A 16,478-nucleotide genomic window follows, 5' to 3' on the forward strand; every position below is an offset into this window, starting at 1 on the left:
TAGCCAAGTACTTGTCCAATATCTTTTAAATGTAGTTACCACTTTCTCTGAGAATCCCGCTATGTTCAAAACAAATCTGTAGCAATATTTAAACCCTACCTATTCTTACCCTAGCCCCCAGAATCTGAAATAGTGGAAGAGGTAGACACAGCACAACATGTCTTGAAGAAATCGGGCTGATAGTTCAAACCACACAAGAGAGGGCACTCCATTGGGACTACGTACCCCAAAGACAACATTATTTATCTCCTCTCTCAGTTCATTAGTTTGTATTGTGAAAGTCAGGTTATTGGAAAAGACAACGTACTGCAATTTTAATGCTGAGCTCCCAACAGTGAAGATAGACCATGCAGTGTTGTAAGCAGAGCGTGAGATTGTCACAATAAGTCTGTGATAAAGATTATTGGATACTTGTTCCATACTACACATTACCCCAATATGTGTTGAGTATCCATCTGTCACAATTGAGGAAAATGTGTTCCTTAATATAATTAATTAATGGAATTCACCTAACATTAGAATATATATTTGGTTAATACATACAATTAAAAACATATCCCCCAGTAAGATATGAAACTGTATGAGATTTTCTCAATAAACCATATCCTTGCTGGTTGTGGTGACCCCACATATACAGCAAGATCAGATCTGTTGGAAGCTTCCTCGACTATTAGCACTTGATCATGGTGGAGAGGCTTGAGAGTTCCTGTGATCCCAGGAACGATCCTGTCTGGAGTTCAGCCATTTACCACTTAGCTCCTGGTATGGTCACCCTTAGCAGTAAAGTCAAGGGGGAGGTTCAGGTTTAGGTTTAAAATCACTGGCATACACGATGAAATTTGTTGCTTTGCAGTAGTACATTCCATAAAAAGTGTAAAAATGCACAGAAGAAATAATGAGGTCATGTACATAGGTTTATTGCTCATTCAGAAATCTGATCACAGAGGGGATGAAGTTATTCCTGATTCACTGACTGCATGCCTTCAGGCTTCTCCACCTCCTTTCTGACAGTAACAATGAAAAGATATCATTTCCTGGATGATGGGGTCCTTAATAATGGATGCTGCCTTTTTGAGGCATCACCTTTTCAATATGTCCTGGATGCTGGTGAGACTAGTGCCCATGATGAAGGTGGCTGAGTTCACAACTCTCTGCAGCTTCGTCCAGTGGCCCCTTCATGCCAGACGGTGATTCGACCAGTTAGAATGCTCTCCACAGTACAACTATACAAATTTGCAAGAATCTTCGGTGACATACCAAGTGTCCTCAAACTCCTAATGAAATACATCTGCTGTCATCCCGTTTTTAAACTGCATCAATATGTTGAGACCAGGATAGATCTTCAGAAATATTAACACCCAGGAACTTGAAACTGCTCACCTTTTCCACTGCTGATCTCGCGATGATAACAGGTGAGAGTTCCCCCGACCTCCCCTTCCTGAAGTTCACAATTACTCAGTCTTACTGATGCTGAGCACAAGGCTGTTTTTCGATGCCACTCAACCGGCTGAACTATATCTCACTCCAGTACGTCTTCACATCACCATCCGAAACTCTGCCAATAATTGTGCTGTCAGCAAATTTATGGATGGTGTTTGAGCTATGCCGAGCCACACAGTCAACAATGTAGAGAGAGTGGAGCAGTGGGTTAAACTCGCATCCTTGAAGTGCAGCAGTGTTGATTGTCAGTGAGGGGACGTTATTTCCAATCTGCACTGACTGTAGTCTCCCAATGAAGATGCCAAGGAATCAGTTGCAGAGGGAGCTTCAGAGAATCTGGTTTTGGAGCTTGTTAATTGGCACTGAGGGTATGGCAGTGTTGAATGCTGAGTTATACTTTATTGTCGCCAAACAATTAGTACTAGAACGTACAATCATCACAGTGATATTTGAATCTGCGTTTCACACTCCCTGGATTACAAATATTAAAAATATTAAGAATAGTTAAATTTAGTAAATATTTAAAATTTAATTTATAAGTCGTAAATAGAAAATAGAAAAATGGAAAGTGAGGTAGTGCAAAAAAACCGAGAGACAGGTCCAGATATTTGGAGGATATGGCCCAGATCCGGGTCAGGGTCCGTTCAGCAGTCTTATCACATTTGGAAAGAATCTGTTCCCAAATCTGGCCGTACGAGTCTTCAAGCTCCTGAATCTTCTCCCGGAGGGAAGAGGGACAAAAAGTCTGTTGGCTGGGTGGGTCGTGTCCTTGATTATCCCGGCAGCACTTCTCCGACAACGTGCGGTGTAAAGTGAGTCCATGGACAGGAGATTGGTTTCTGTGATGTGTGCGCCGTGTTCACGATCTTCTGCAGTTTCTTTCGGTCTTGGACAGGACAACTTCTATACCAGGTTGTGATGCACTCTAGAAGAATGCTTTCTGCGGTGCATCTATAAAAATTAGTGAGGATTTTAGGGGACAGGCCAAATTTCTTCAGTTTTCTCATGAAGTAAAGGCGCTGGTGGGCCTTCTTGGAAGTGAACTCTGCTTGGTTGGACCAAGTCAGGTAACTTGTGATATTGACCCCGAGGAACTGAAAGCTTTTGACTTGTTCCACTTGCGCACCACCGATGTAAATTGGGTTGTGCGGTCCACTACTCCTAATGAAGTCAACAACCAATTCCTTCGTCTTGCTGACATTGAGGGATAGGTTATTGTCTTCGGACCATGCCACCAGGTTCTTAATTCCCTCTGTACTCAAACTCATCATTACCTGAGATACAGCCTACAATTGTTGTGTCATCAGCAAACTTATATATTGAGTTTGATGGAAACTTGGCTACACAATCATGGGTGTACAGTGAGTACAGCAGGGGGCTGAGTACACAGTTGTAATCAAAAAATAGCAACCTGATGTAAGTATTGCTATTGCCCAAACAATCCAAGCCTGAGTGGAGAGCCAGTGAGATTGCATCCACTGTAGGCCTATTCTGGTGATAGGCAAATTGCTGCAGGTCTAGGTTCTTGCTTAGGCAAGATTGTTTCTGGCCATGACCAATCTTTCAAAGCACTTCATCACAGTAGGTGTGAGTGCAACTGGGCTATAGTCAAAGGTAGCTCACGCTGCTCTTCTTGGAAATTGTCATCCTTTTGAAGCAGATGGGAATCTGTGACTGGAGCAGTGAGAGCTTGAAGATATCCTTGAACACTCCTGACAAGTTTGTCGGCAAGTTTTTCAGGTCCCTCCCATGTATACCATTGGGGCCGAGGATTTACCCTCTTGAAAGATTTTCTGACTTCAACCTCCAAGACAGATCACCAGAAGATGCAGAGGTTTGCACAAGTATAGTTTTATTCTCTTTCAAAGCGTACATAAAATGGCATTGAGCACATCTGAGATTGAAGCATCACAGTCATCCATAATGTTAGGTTTTACCTTGTTGGAGGTAATGGCCTGCAAGCTCTGCCAGAGTTGATGTGCATCCAATTCCATCTCAACTTCCATCGGAATTGATCTTTTGCTCTTAATCTAGCCTTCCTTAGGTCATAGCTGGATTTCTCGTAAAGTTCTGGATCACCAGTCTTGAATACCAAGATCAAGCCCTCAGCAGAATCTTCTGGTTCATCCATGGATTTTGGTTTGGGCAGGTCCAGTACGTTCTCATAACCACATAGGACTTGATGAAGTGGGTGACAACTGTGACATAGTTAATCAAATTCGAAGATGAATGCCTGAATATTGTCCAGTGCACTGACTCAAAGCAGGGAGTAGAAGTACAGCCAGGTGATCAGCCTTTCCAAAGTGTGGGTGTGGGGTGGCACGGTAAGCAGTTTTGATGGTGGTATAACAGTGGTCAAGTGTGTTGGCCCCTCTGGTTCCACAGGTGATATGTTGTTGGTAGTTGTTCAGAAACTTCTTCCTGCTAGCCTGGCTGAAATCCCCTGCAATGATAGAGAAGTCATCCAGGAGTGCTGCTTCATGACTGCTGATCACTGTGCTGAAATCCAGTGCCTGCCTGACATCGGCCAAAGGTTCAAAATTCATTATCAAACTATACTCCTTGCAGGCAGCCACAGACCAAAGAAACCTAATAGAGCCCATTAAAAAGACCTTCAAACACCTAATGTGCAGAAAATGAAACAAAATATGGAAAGCAATTAAATAACCCTCAGAATTGAAGTTGACAAAAGTGAGTCCACAGGCCATGAAGCCAGTCACGGCTGATTCAGGCGCCCATTAGTTGCAGGTCACAGCCTCAGTCCAGTGCAGAGAGGAGTAAATTTTGTGAAATCCTCCTCCAAGCTCTTCAATTTTATTTTCCAGAGACTCTACATTCTGCAGCAGGATAGTCAGGAGTAGGGGCCTAAGAGCTCTGCATTTCAATTGTACCTGCAGAGCAGCTCACTTTCCTTGCTGTTAAAGGGGAACTGCACTCACGACCAAAGTCTTCCATCCACGTTTCACTAATTTTGAGGATCAATAGATTTTTTTAAACATCTTAAAACAATTTTCAAACTGAATTACCCATGGATATGACTAGATTTCAGCTCAGCAGTCCTAAATGGGAATACTTGAGGATTCTCATTGGAGCTGCACAAAAAGTCGCCACTTATTGGCACCATCCAAAGAGCGATCCAACTAAGATCTCAATGGTGGAACCAGTGGAAGATGATGACATATCACAATGGCCATGAAGGCCGAGGAAAGCAGCAACAATGAAGGGACTCCAGTTATCTTGCATTCTACATCAGTGGACCCAGACCCAGATCTGTCAAGAAACCTGTGGTAGCTGCTCATGCATCAGCCTCTGTGCATTAAACAAAGTCACACAAAGGCATTCTCCATTAAGAAAATCCACCGTAAGATCCTGGATATGTGGATCCTGCATCAGCCTCTACAGCTTTAGGAGACCATCATACTCGACTCAAGTGATCGCAGTACTATGGCTGGAAACTTCAATGTTTGACTACCTGCAGGACAATTTAGATACTTCCACAACCTCAGGACTAACTAAACTCTTTCAAATGCCACCACTATAATATTGGATAGTATGTGCATTGTAGGCTTCCTCAAATGACAATGTAATAATCGCCTAGATAACCAATTTCCAAAAAAAAGGGAAGAGATGGATCTTGTCTGGGACACCCGCAAGAACGTTTCCACTCTATAGCAGTCTGTTGCCATCTTCCTTATCAACCTGAGGGAGCAGACAACACCTTAGTTGAATATCTTAAAGACAGCACTATAAATATGTATAGTTTTGGCGACCTGATGTGATGAATTCATTGTTCAAAGAGCTTGGTATAAAAGGCACAAAATTGCAACTGTTTACAGAAGGCTAGAGGTGCCAGCTGAGGCTCAATTACTATGCAGTGCTCTGAACTGTGAGGCAAAAAGTTATGAATTTAACCCTCTTCACTCCTCAGACTTGTTTTTAAAACGTTCTGACAACTCAGGACTGTCTAGAGATAACATAACATTGCCAAACGTTGCCTTCTAAGTTACATCGCTTAAACATCAGCTAATAAAAAATACTGCTGTTTCTATTCTATTCCACTTTACCCCCATTCCTAGAGGTTACTTAACTAATTGACAGCTTTCCAGCAAAAACTCAGATGTAAAGTTCTCATTCACTTCTTGAATTGCACATTTCCAAGAAATCAGCATTCAGCCACATCTGTTTTCTCAACACCTAGTACCCATCCACAGGGAAATTCTCTCCATTTCACACCCCTTTTTTAAGCAGACAATTTATTTCTAATTCTCTGTACCTTGATACCAAAATAGAAACAATGCATGGTGTGAAAATACACTTGAACAACAGGAGTTTCACGAAGAGGTATCATGAGTTGTTCACATATATCATCATGTATCTGCTTTATTTTGTTCCTACCTCTCAAATGCTTACCATTGAAATGGTAAAAAGGGTGGACCTTCATCCTGACAAATTTGCATAGCACACAGTAAAGTACGAATATTAACACTGATCATTATTGAAGCCCTTTGTCAAAGTAATCTGCTTGTGTGCACTACAGGAGTGCCTTTCAATCACATTTGATGGCGTAGCTGATCGCAATTGTAGGCATGTTCCCCATGCATTTGTGGATTAAGCATATGCTTGGAGAATATGCTGCTTCTTCTTCTTCTTCTTCACATGCCTTGCGCATTACACGCTTGGGCGATCATGGCTCTCCACATCGAACGATCCCTCGCAGCATCAATGATATCTCGCACATTTAGATTTGTTAGTTCTTTCAGTGTCCATATTTTTTTTTCTTTGCCTTCCTCTTCCACGTTTCCCAGGCATACGGCCTTGTAATGTAAGGCATTCTATTTCTCCCTTTCTGATGACATGGCCCAGGAATTTAAGTTTCCCCTCATTTAATACTCTCATTAAAGATCTTTTTGTATGGGCATGTTTGGAGTACTGTCTTATTTTCAGCATTCTTCTAAGAAACCACATTTCTGTTGCTTCTAAGTTTCTTTAGAGTTCTGGTGTTATAGTCCGGAAGAACACAGCAAGATTGACCAGATGTAACATTTTAGTAGCCTAGGCCTTGTTGTCATAGAAATGTGTCTGCTGGTAAAAATGGGTTTCATTTTTTGGAAGTTGGTTTTGGCAATGGCAACTCTTCTTTTCTCTACTTTACTTCCAGCATCTTGTGATGTAAAGCTACGAAGTATTTAAAGCTGGTCTTTTGTTCAAGCTCTTGGTTACTGATGTACAATTGGCAGTTGGGGGGTATCTTGCTGTTTTGAAATTACCATACATTTGGTTTTTTTTTTTACAGTTGATGGTTAGACCAAAAACTGCACTTGTCTGTACTTTGTCTAGGAGGATTTGAGGTCAGAGGTTACAGCGGAACATCGATAGAATGCAGAACTGGTTTGAGAAGTGACAGATGGACTTCAACCCAAATAAGTGTGAAGTGGCTCATTTCGGTAGGTCAAATTTGAAGACACAATACAATATTAATGGTAAGATTCTTGGCAGCGTGGAGGATCAGCGAGATCTTGGGTTCTGTGTCCATAGGACACTCAAAGCTGCTGTGCAGGTTGATTGTGTTGTTACGTAGGCGCAAGGAGTGTTGGCCTTCATTAACCATGGAATTGAGTTCAAGAGCAATAAGGTAATGTTACAGCTATATACGGCCTTAGTTAGTCCCCACTTGGAGTACTGCGTTCAGTTCTGGTCTCCTGATTACAGGAAGGATGTGGATACTATAGAGAGTGCAGAGGAGATTTACAAGAATGTTGCCTGGATTGGAGGATGTACTTTATGAGAATTGGTTGAGTGAACTTGGCCTTTTCTCATTGGAGCGACAGAAAATGAGAGATTACCTGATAGAGGTGCATAAGATGATGAGGCATTGATCGTGTGGATAGTCAGAGGCTTTTCCCCAGGATTGAAATGGCCAACACGAGGGGCATAGTTTTAAGCTGCTTGGAAGTAGGTACAAGGGGGATGTCGGAGGTAAGGTTTTTTTTCCACAGGGTGGTGGATGCGTGGAATGCACTGCCAGCAAAAGTGATAGAGGTGGATACAATAGGGTATTTTAAGAGACTCTTACACAGAGCTCAGAAAAATAGAGGGCTATGTGATGGGAAAATTCTAGGCAGCTTCCAGAGTTGGTTACATGGTTGACACAACATTGTGGGCCGAAGGATCTGTAATGTGCTGTAGATTTTCTACGTTTCTATAACCACCCCGCAAGCTGCTTTAATGAACACTTTTATGCAATACTTCACTCCAAAGCTGCCCCAGCTTCTGTGCTTCGTTCCTGCTAATACAATGAACTGATAAGCGAGGCTTTGGGCCTGCTCCAGGCTGCTCCGGGGTTCAGATCCGAGGACTTATCGGTTCAGAATGCTGTTGTTTGTTTCAGTTGTTTGCATGATTTGTATTTTCTTTTTTCTTTCTCTTGTGCAGCGAGTGTTGGTCTTTTATTTTTGTTCTTTTTTTTAAATTAGGTTTCCTTCGGGTTTCTTGCTTTGTGGCTAACCTGTGAGCAAGCAAATCTCAAGGTTGTATAATCTATAAATTCTTTGATAATAAATGAATCTTGAAAGGGATAGATTTAAACAGAAACCAACTCAATGCTTGGAAGAGCCCAAAGCATGGAAGTTCACTGGCACAGCCACATCAGCAGCCAATGACAATCTGCATCTCTGACCCACTCTAAACTTGCAGATGTATCAAGAGCAAATGGTAGTTTGAGTGAATTGCAATCTAGATGTATATGACATTGTTTCCACATTGAAGATCAGTTGGACTAATTGCTCCCTGAACCTCTTGACAGTGCATTAAGGAGAGGTTCTCTTCTCTGTGCTCCAATACAGCACGGTCTGCATTGCTCTTTCCAAGTCATGCCAGATTTCAATACCTGCTACTACACCAGTACCTGGAGCAGCCCTCCAATGAAAAATGATATCGTATCTGTTAAATAGGGGCCGTGGACAATTCTGATTTGATGGAGATGGACATGAAAGCACAGAGGAACATCTGGAAAAATTTCTGAAACGCTCGTTCGCTGCTGTCATTACTGCACGTTCAGGAATCTTTCTGAGGGAAGGCCTCAAAATCCCCGGCTTTGCCTGCTGTTGGCGACCGAGAAGGAGGTCGAATTGTTCAGATAGAGATGGCGCTCAGTACTTGGTGTCGGAGAGCTGATCAGAGCTCTAAGTTTTCGGATGACTCAGAGTTGGACCGTGGTCGGGTATGGCAGGGAGAGTTCTTCTTCCTTCTCTCCGTCTGTGTGAGATGTGGGACATTTGAGAGACTTTGAACTTTTACTGTGCTCATGGACTTCTTCAAGTTATGGTATTGTTGCACTGTTGTAACTAAATGTTATAATTATGTGGTTTTGTTAGTTTTTTTCAGTCTTGGTCTGTCCTCTGTTTTGTGATATCACACCAGAGGAGATATTGTATCATTTCTTAATGCATGCATTACTAAATGACAATAAAAGAGGGCTGTGTGTCTTCATAATCTAAAAAATATTGTTCTGTGCCGCTGACAAAATCAGAACAATGTCCTTTCACAACTGTCACCCCTTTGCTTGAGCCTTTTGCAACTTGAAACATTTGAAAGCATCATGTATATAATTAAAGCAAGAGTGGGTGAAAAGAAAATAGAAATCTCAAGTCATTGATGACTTCTTGTAATAAATCTACCGACAAAAAGTAGCTTTAGTGCTGTTGAATGAAGCCATGTCTGCTTAAAGCAGCATCCATCATCCTGGATCCTTACCATCCAGGCCATACTCTCTTCCCACTACTACCATGGGGAAGGAGATACAAAAGCCACAGGTCCCACACTACCAGGTTCAGGAACACTTATTACCCTTCAACCATCATGGATAACTTCATTCACCACAACACTGAACTGATCACTGAATACAATTTACAGACTCGCTTTTGAAGACTACCAGTCATTCTCATTCATTCTATTGTATTTCTTTGGTCTAATATGAATGCCTACAAGAAAATGAATATCAGGGTGGAATATGGTGACATACACTTTGTTAATAAATATACTTTGAACTTTTTCTTTCCACTGAGGCATCAAGCTGCAAGATTTCAGTACCTTGTTGAACTCTGGCATGATGATTTGGCTGAGCTTTGATAGTGGTGGGGATTTGCTGTATATGCACAAATAGTGTCCACATTTCACTGTGCATGCAAATTTCAGTCACTAACTGAGCAAAATCGATATCAATATTTTACAAAACATGAATGAGTAGGAATTTCTCGACGAAGGCCCATCAGATAACAAAACATTTCACTCGCTTTAAGAGTACATGGAGGTTTCACAGTGTCAGGACACCATGAGTACATGGAATTTCACAGTGTATTAGGATCCTGCCAGATCTATTTTACATAAGATAAAATGAATGGTTATGCCCAAATTCTTCCATGGAAATATCAAAATATGTTGTTTTAAACATCAAACACCTCCATAATATATCCAGCAGCAAAGGGAATCCAAAATAAAAATTATTGTGGATGCTGGAAATTTGAAGGACAACAAAATGCTGAAAATACTCCTATCAGGAAGGTAATCAATCCAAAATGTTAACAGTAAGTTTGGTCTCCAGAAATGCTGTCAAGCCTGCTGAGTATTTTCAAGAAACAAAAGGCACACTTACAACCTGTTAATATGCAAATCATTGTGGGGTTTGCACTCCAAATTGTTAATCATTTAAGGCAAGATTTTAGCAGAACTAGAATTATTGACCCGAAGTAGGTTACACTTCACATTAAACATTATCAATGCAACAGCAAATCAGATTAATTTCAAAAGATATCAAGAAGCACCATGGATTTAAAGTTCAACGAGTCAGTTAGATACCACTAAGAAATGTTCAGGTAGAGAGGGGCACCACAGTCACGTAGTGGTTAGTGCAATGCTATTACAGCTCAGAGCATTAGATTCACAATTCAATTCCAATGTCACCTTTGAGGAGTTTTGTACATCCTCCCCATGAATGCATGGGATCCCCCGGTGCCCGGGTTTTCTCCTCAGGTTAGTACACTAATTCGAACAGTCCTTTCCTGTCCCATGATTAGGCAAAGTTCGCTGAGCCGGAAGAGCCTTTTCTGCACAGAATCTCTAAATAAATAAAAGGTAGGTACTGAGGAGGATTGTCAAAAGAAAAGAATTTGCTGGCATTTAGGAATCAGATGACCTCAAATCACCGAGTGGAAGTTGTGGAGAATGTTCTAAGTAGTAGGAGAAAAATTATGCAAAAACATTGATCAAACAAAATACTAAGCTAAAGTAATAGCGAACAAAGGGGTTTAATCAAGGTTGCTAGGATTCCACTAGTTTAATAAAAGAAATCATTGATTTGAAAATGAAGTATAAATACACTGGGGTGCTCAATGATAGGAGAAGACAGGAGGGGGAGGGGGATGGAGCCAAGAGCTGGACAGGTGATTGGCAAAGGGGATATGAGAGGATCATGGGACAGGAGGTCCGGGGAGAAAGACAGGCCTCCTGTACTGTAAAGATGAAGCCACACTCAGGTTGGAGGAACAATACCTTATATTCCGTCTGGGTAGCCTCCAACCTGATGGCATGAACATCGACTTCTCTAACTTCCGCTAATGCCCCACCTCCCCCTCGTACCCCATCCGTTATTTATTTTTATACACACATTCTTTCTCTCACTCTCCTTTTTCTCCCTCTGACTATACCCCTTACCCATCCTCTAGGTCCCCCCACCCCCCCCCCCGTCTTTCTCCCCGGACCTCCTGTCCCATGATCCTCTCATATCCTGAATATCCTGAGATAGCCATGAAAGCACTGAAAACGTTGCTTCCATTTCCAACATATCTCTGCAATGAATGCAACAAAAACTAAATTGCGGAATAGACTGGACATAAGGAACCCCCTTTGAGTATCGCTGTCTCCCATCACCCCTCGATAGGACCGTGTTGTTGCAGGAAAACAAGCCCAGGGCTCCCATTAATTCAGCGATATTGTTCTGTTGCAATGATTTTATATGTTCATACAGAGAAAATATGCGCTGAGTGTTTAATATCCAAACGTTACTTAAAATGTTATGACGCGATTGACTTATCACCTATATTACACCTAGTCCTGACGAAGGGTCTCGGCCTGAAACGTCGACTGCGCTTCTTCCTATAGATGCTGCCTGGCCTGCTGCGTTCACCAGCAACTTTGATGTATGTTGCTTGAATTTCCAGCATCTGCAGAATTCCTGTTGTTCACCTATATTCCGGTTGTGATTAACACCCCTGCCCCGGTCAGCCTGTCCGCAAGAATTTTGTCAATATTAAACCGGTCTGCGGTGCAAAAATCCCTGCTAAGTAGACCGATCACTTTTCTCTGTGGGCGGGCTTTACAGTCGACCTCAAAAATAATGACAGTGTTGCTCGCTGCACTGTTTGTAACAGTGACTTTTCTATTGCCCATGGTGGGTTAAGACTGTAAAAGACATGTTGAGGTGAGATTAACAGGAGTCAGTTATTCATTAGCATTGCTAATGTTATTTAAACTAGCTGGCTAGCTGCTAAGGAGCTATGCTATTGATGTCCTACTTGATGAGGCCAAACTCCCTGTAGACTTGTTTAAAGTTGTAATAGAATAAACATGATAATATAATACAAGTACATATCTTAATGTCACATTTTCTGCATATACCCAACTTGGTTTACAGATTAGACAAAATCACGAAACAAAGTATTACATACACCCTTGGCGGTCGACCCTGGGGGGGGGGGCGGGGGGGCGGATATGGGGTTGCGGGGGGGGGGGGGGATGCTACCTCCCTGAAATGAGTTTTTGCAAGTTGGGATGTCTGTATACAATGCTCGGCAACACACAATTCACTCCTCACTGTGGATCTGGCTGCTTCACCTGAAGCTGAAACAAAGGGATTTCATGAGGCCTGATTGAAGAAAGAAAGTTGTGACATTCATAATCCTCAACGAGAAAGCAGATAGATAAAAGGAAGACTAGTAAGGTTGAGGCCACGTGTACTTTGCAGGGAGAAGGATGATAAAATTATCATTAATAGCAAGATGAAACAAAAACCCCAAATAAGACATTGCAATTAGCAACTTTTTTTAAAAAAGTAGAGGGATCTAGGAATAAGCAAACATATCCTGAACACAATGTAGTCAGGGATTATGAAGGATGGGCAGAGGAAGAAGGAAAAGCTAGAGAGGCTTTAATGAAGGAATGGTGGCCTAAAATAACAGACTCACACTAATGGTATCTATAGTGTTCAGTTCCCTTATCTCTTAACTAAACCGCATCAAATTTTGATATAGTTTGTTCTGTGTCCAATTTAGGAAAAATATATGATCCTCTCCTTTTTATAACACATCTAGCACCACAAAATAGCATTGATAATTATTGTAGTGGAAAGGAAATACATACACCAATACACAAATTGTGTAAAAGGAAAATTATTAAAATGCCACACAAAAATACTTACAGGAGCTCAGCTAAACTCCTTTATTTTTTGTATAACGTGCTGTCCAAAATATCCACAAATTACAGGCTATCAGGGGAAATAGCTTGGATTTTTTTAACAAGTTAAAATTTTAAAGGGGGAAGATATGGCCACAGAGAAATAAGTAGCATTTGTCAATCTGTCAGGAGATAAGGGTTGCATCTTCAACAGAAATAATTTAGTAAAGGGGAAACTGACCAGCCAGTTATCAAGCTACTTCCACAATCCATCCCTTAACTCATACAACATGATGCAATGTGGGACAAGAATAAAAATATTCGAACATTCTTTTCAATCTTGTAAACAACAGGAATTCTGCAGATGCTGGAAATTCAAGCAACACACATCAAAGTTGCTGGTGAATGCAGCAGGCCAGGCAGCATCTCCAGGAAGAGGTACAGTCAACGTTTCAGGCCGAGATCCTTCGTCAGGACTAACTGAAGGAAGAGTTGGTTGTGGTTTGGAGGCTTGTGTACCTCAATGACCTGGAGAGCTACTGTATGTTGGCTGGACCCTTAATCTGAACTGGAAGAGGGAAATAGCCAGCATAAAAAAGAGACACAGGGAATTCAGCAAGAATGTGCAGGTGATAGGTGGATCCATGTGGGAGGTTTGATAGGTAGATGAGGACAGGAAAAAGGTTGGAGCCATTGTGACTGGAAAAGGAAGGGTGGAAAGAATATTTATAACACTCATCTGTTTTGAGATTGCTTTGAAAATTGAGTTTTATATGTATATACATAATCACATGTACATGTGATTAAGGCTTTCAAAGTCCAAAGATTATAAAAGTAATCAGGATGAGGGAGGCTGTGGTAACTATGGCTAACAAGGAAAATCAAAGACAGCATAAAAGCAAAAGAGAGGCTATAAAATATATTGCAAAAAAACTACCCAGAAGCTAGAGGATTAGAAAGCTTTTAAGAACTTACAGAAAACAACAGCAATAAGGAGTGAAAAGATGAAATATGAAGATAAGCTAGATAATATGAGTTTTTATAGATACATATAGAGGCGTAGGTGAACAATGGACCTCTGGAAAACAAAGCTGAAGTAGCAATGGCAAAGAAATAGTAGGCAAACTGAGTAAGTTCTCTGCATCAGTCTTCCCTGTAGAACACACTAACAATGTGCCAAAAATTTCCTGAAAGTCAGTTGGCAGAAGTGAGTTCAGTCATAATTAGTAAGGAGAAAATGCTTGGCAACCTGGACTGGATGGCCAACAGCATAGGATTCTGAGAGGGATATCTGAAGAGATTGTGGAGACTGGCTCCAAAGGACTGGAAAATCACTAATGTCACTCCACACCACAGATTTTAGTGCCAATTATTAAAAGTGCTGGTTTTGGGGTATTTGGAAGCACATGACAAAATAGACTAAAGTCTGTAAGGTTTCCTTAAGGTGAGATCTCATCCGGCAAATCTGTTGGAATTATTTTAAATTTAGAAGGATTTTATTATAACCTACTGAATATTGATAGACCTGGACATAATAAAACTGGAGAGGATGTTTCCAGTATTGGATGAGTCTAAGACCAGAAGGCACAGCCTCAGAATAAAAGGGTGTCCCATTAGAACAGTAGTGAAGAGGAATTTCTTTAGCCAGCAGAAAGTTGATAGGTCCTTGATTAGTAAGGGTGTCTAAAATTCTGTGGAAAAAGCAGAAGACTGGGTTTGAGAGGAAACATTAAATCAGTCATGATCAGACTGATGTACTAAATGGCCTTAGTTCTGCTCCAGTGGCTTACGGTCACTGAGACGAGAAAGGGGTGAATGATGTGAGCCTTCCTTTCAACAATCAAAAGCTCAGTATCAAGCAACATTTATGCCTAGTGAAAGCTTTTTTTTGGCGAGTCAGCATTCCAAGGGAGATGAGACACACCCAGATAAATAAAGTAGCAGGCAAAGAGCAAGCGAGAGAGAAAAACATACAAACGAGAACTTGTGCAAACCATGGAGGAATAAATCTAACAGGAACACTCACTTAGTCATAATTGATCTTATCTTTTATAGATGTCAATTCATCTTAGCACTTGCAACATTGTCTGGGATTTATGGTAGACTTCAAATTGTTTCAAATAAAATTCAACACTGTAAAAGTGATTGAACATACTATAGAATGTTGCAAAGTCTATGCTATTTTAAAAATTTGATAGCATTACTTGTAAATGAGGAATTGCAATCTGGCAATCAAATTAGATTATGAGGACGCTCAGTCCTCGTTTATTGTCATTTAGAAATGCATGCATTAAAAAATGATACAACGTTCCTCCAGAATGATATTACAAGAAAACATAGGACAAACTAAGACTAAAACAGACAAAACCACATAATTATAACATATAGTTACAACAGTGCAAAGCAATACTATAACTTGATAATGAGCAGACCATGGGCACAGTAAAAAAGTCTCAAAGTCCCGATAGACTCATCATCTCACACAGACAGCGGGAGGGAGGAACTCTCCCTGCCATGAACCTCCAAGCACCACCAACTTGCCGATGCATCACCATTGGAAGTATCCAACCGCAGCAGACTCTGAGTCCATCTGAAAACTTCGAGCCTCCAACCAGCCCCTCCGACACAGCCTCTCCAAGCACCATCCTCTGCTGAGCGCTTCGACCCCGCTCCAGCCGCCGAGCAACAAGCAAAGCCGAGGACTCGGTGCCTTCTCCTCTGGAGATCCTGGACCACACAGTAGCAGCAGCAGCGAAGCAGGCATTTCAGAAGTTTCACCCGATGTTCCTCCGTGCTCTCACGTCCATCTGCATCAAATCAGAATTGTGCACGGCACCCTACTTGACAGATAACAGATATCACCACCGGAGTGACCGCTGCGAGCTGCGTCGCGCCGCCATCTTCTCCTCCCTCCTTAAATTACAATGTGTTATGCAAAACAGCGAAGGAAAACAAAGTGATACTTTAAAACTATGAGCTTGTCACGATCTGACAAATTTACTCTTCCTTTCATGCATCAGCTCATCTGAATGCTTGCAGTCTATATTGAACTTGCAAAGAGTTCAACTATCACTCGATTTCTGACTTTCATTGACACCTACTTCAACAAAGTTAAAATACTGACAATCCAGTCAAATCCATCCTGGCCTCTACCTTTTCATATCCTTAAGATCCTTCAGTACATGAACCATATTACAATTCCTACAAGTTTGGCCTTTTGAACACGCAATTCCCTTCACCTAACCCTAGCAAACTGCCAATTCAAATCAAACCTGAAGGTAAAAAACCTCTTTTGTTTTCATGCAACACACACAAAAAATGCTGGTGAACACAGCAGGTCAGGCAGCATCTATAGGAAAAGGTACAGACGACGTTTCGGGCCTAGACCCTTTGTTAGAAATAACTGAAAGAAGAGATAGCAAGAGATTTGAAAGTGGGAGGGGGAGGGGGAGATCCGAAATGATAGGAGAAGACAGGAGGGGAGGGGTGGATCTAAGAGCTGGAGAAGGGAAAGGATTATAGGACGGGAAGCCTGGGGAGAAAGAGAAGGGGGGAGGGGAGCCCAGAGGGTAGAGAGCAGGCAAGGAGTTATA

General features: G+C 41.6%; 1 protein-coding gene across 1 annotated transcript in view; it reads right to left on the bottom strand.

The window, feature by feature from the left end:
* Window positions 1–16,478, bottom strand: part of LOC134357938 (sodium/hydrogen exchanger 3-like) — a 172,984-nt gene that overhangs the window by 118,390 nt on the left and 38,116 nt on the right. The gene's annotated exons all lie outside the window — the stretch shown is intronic.

The sequence above is a fragment of the Mobula hypostoma genome, chromosome 17 (assembly GCF_963921235.1).
Source record: "Mobula hypostoma chromosome 17, sMobHyp1.1, whole genome shotgun sequence".
In the NCBI taxonomy this organism is placed as follows: Eukaryota; Metazoa; Chordata; class Chondrichthyes; order Myliobatiformes; family Myliobatidae; genus Mobula; species Mobula hypostoma.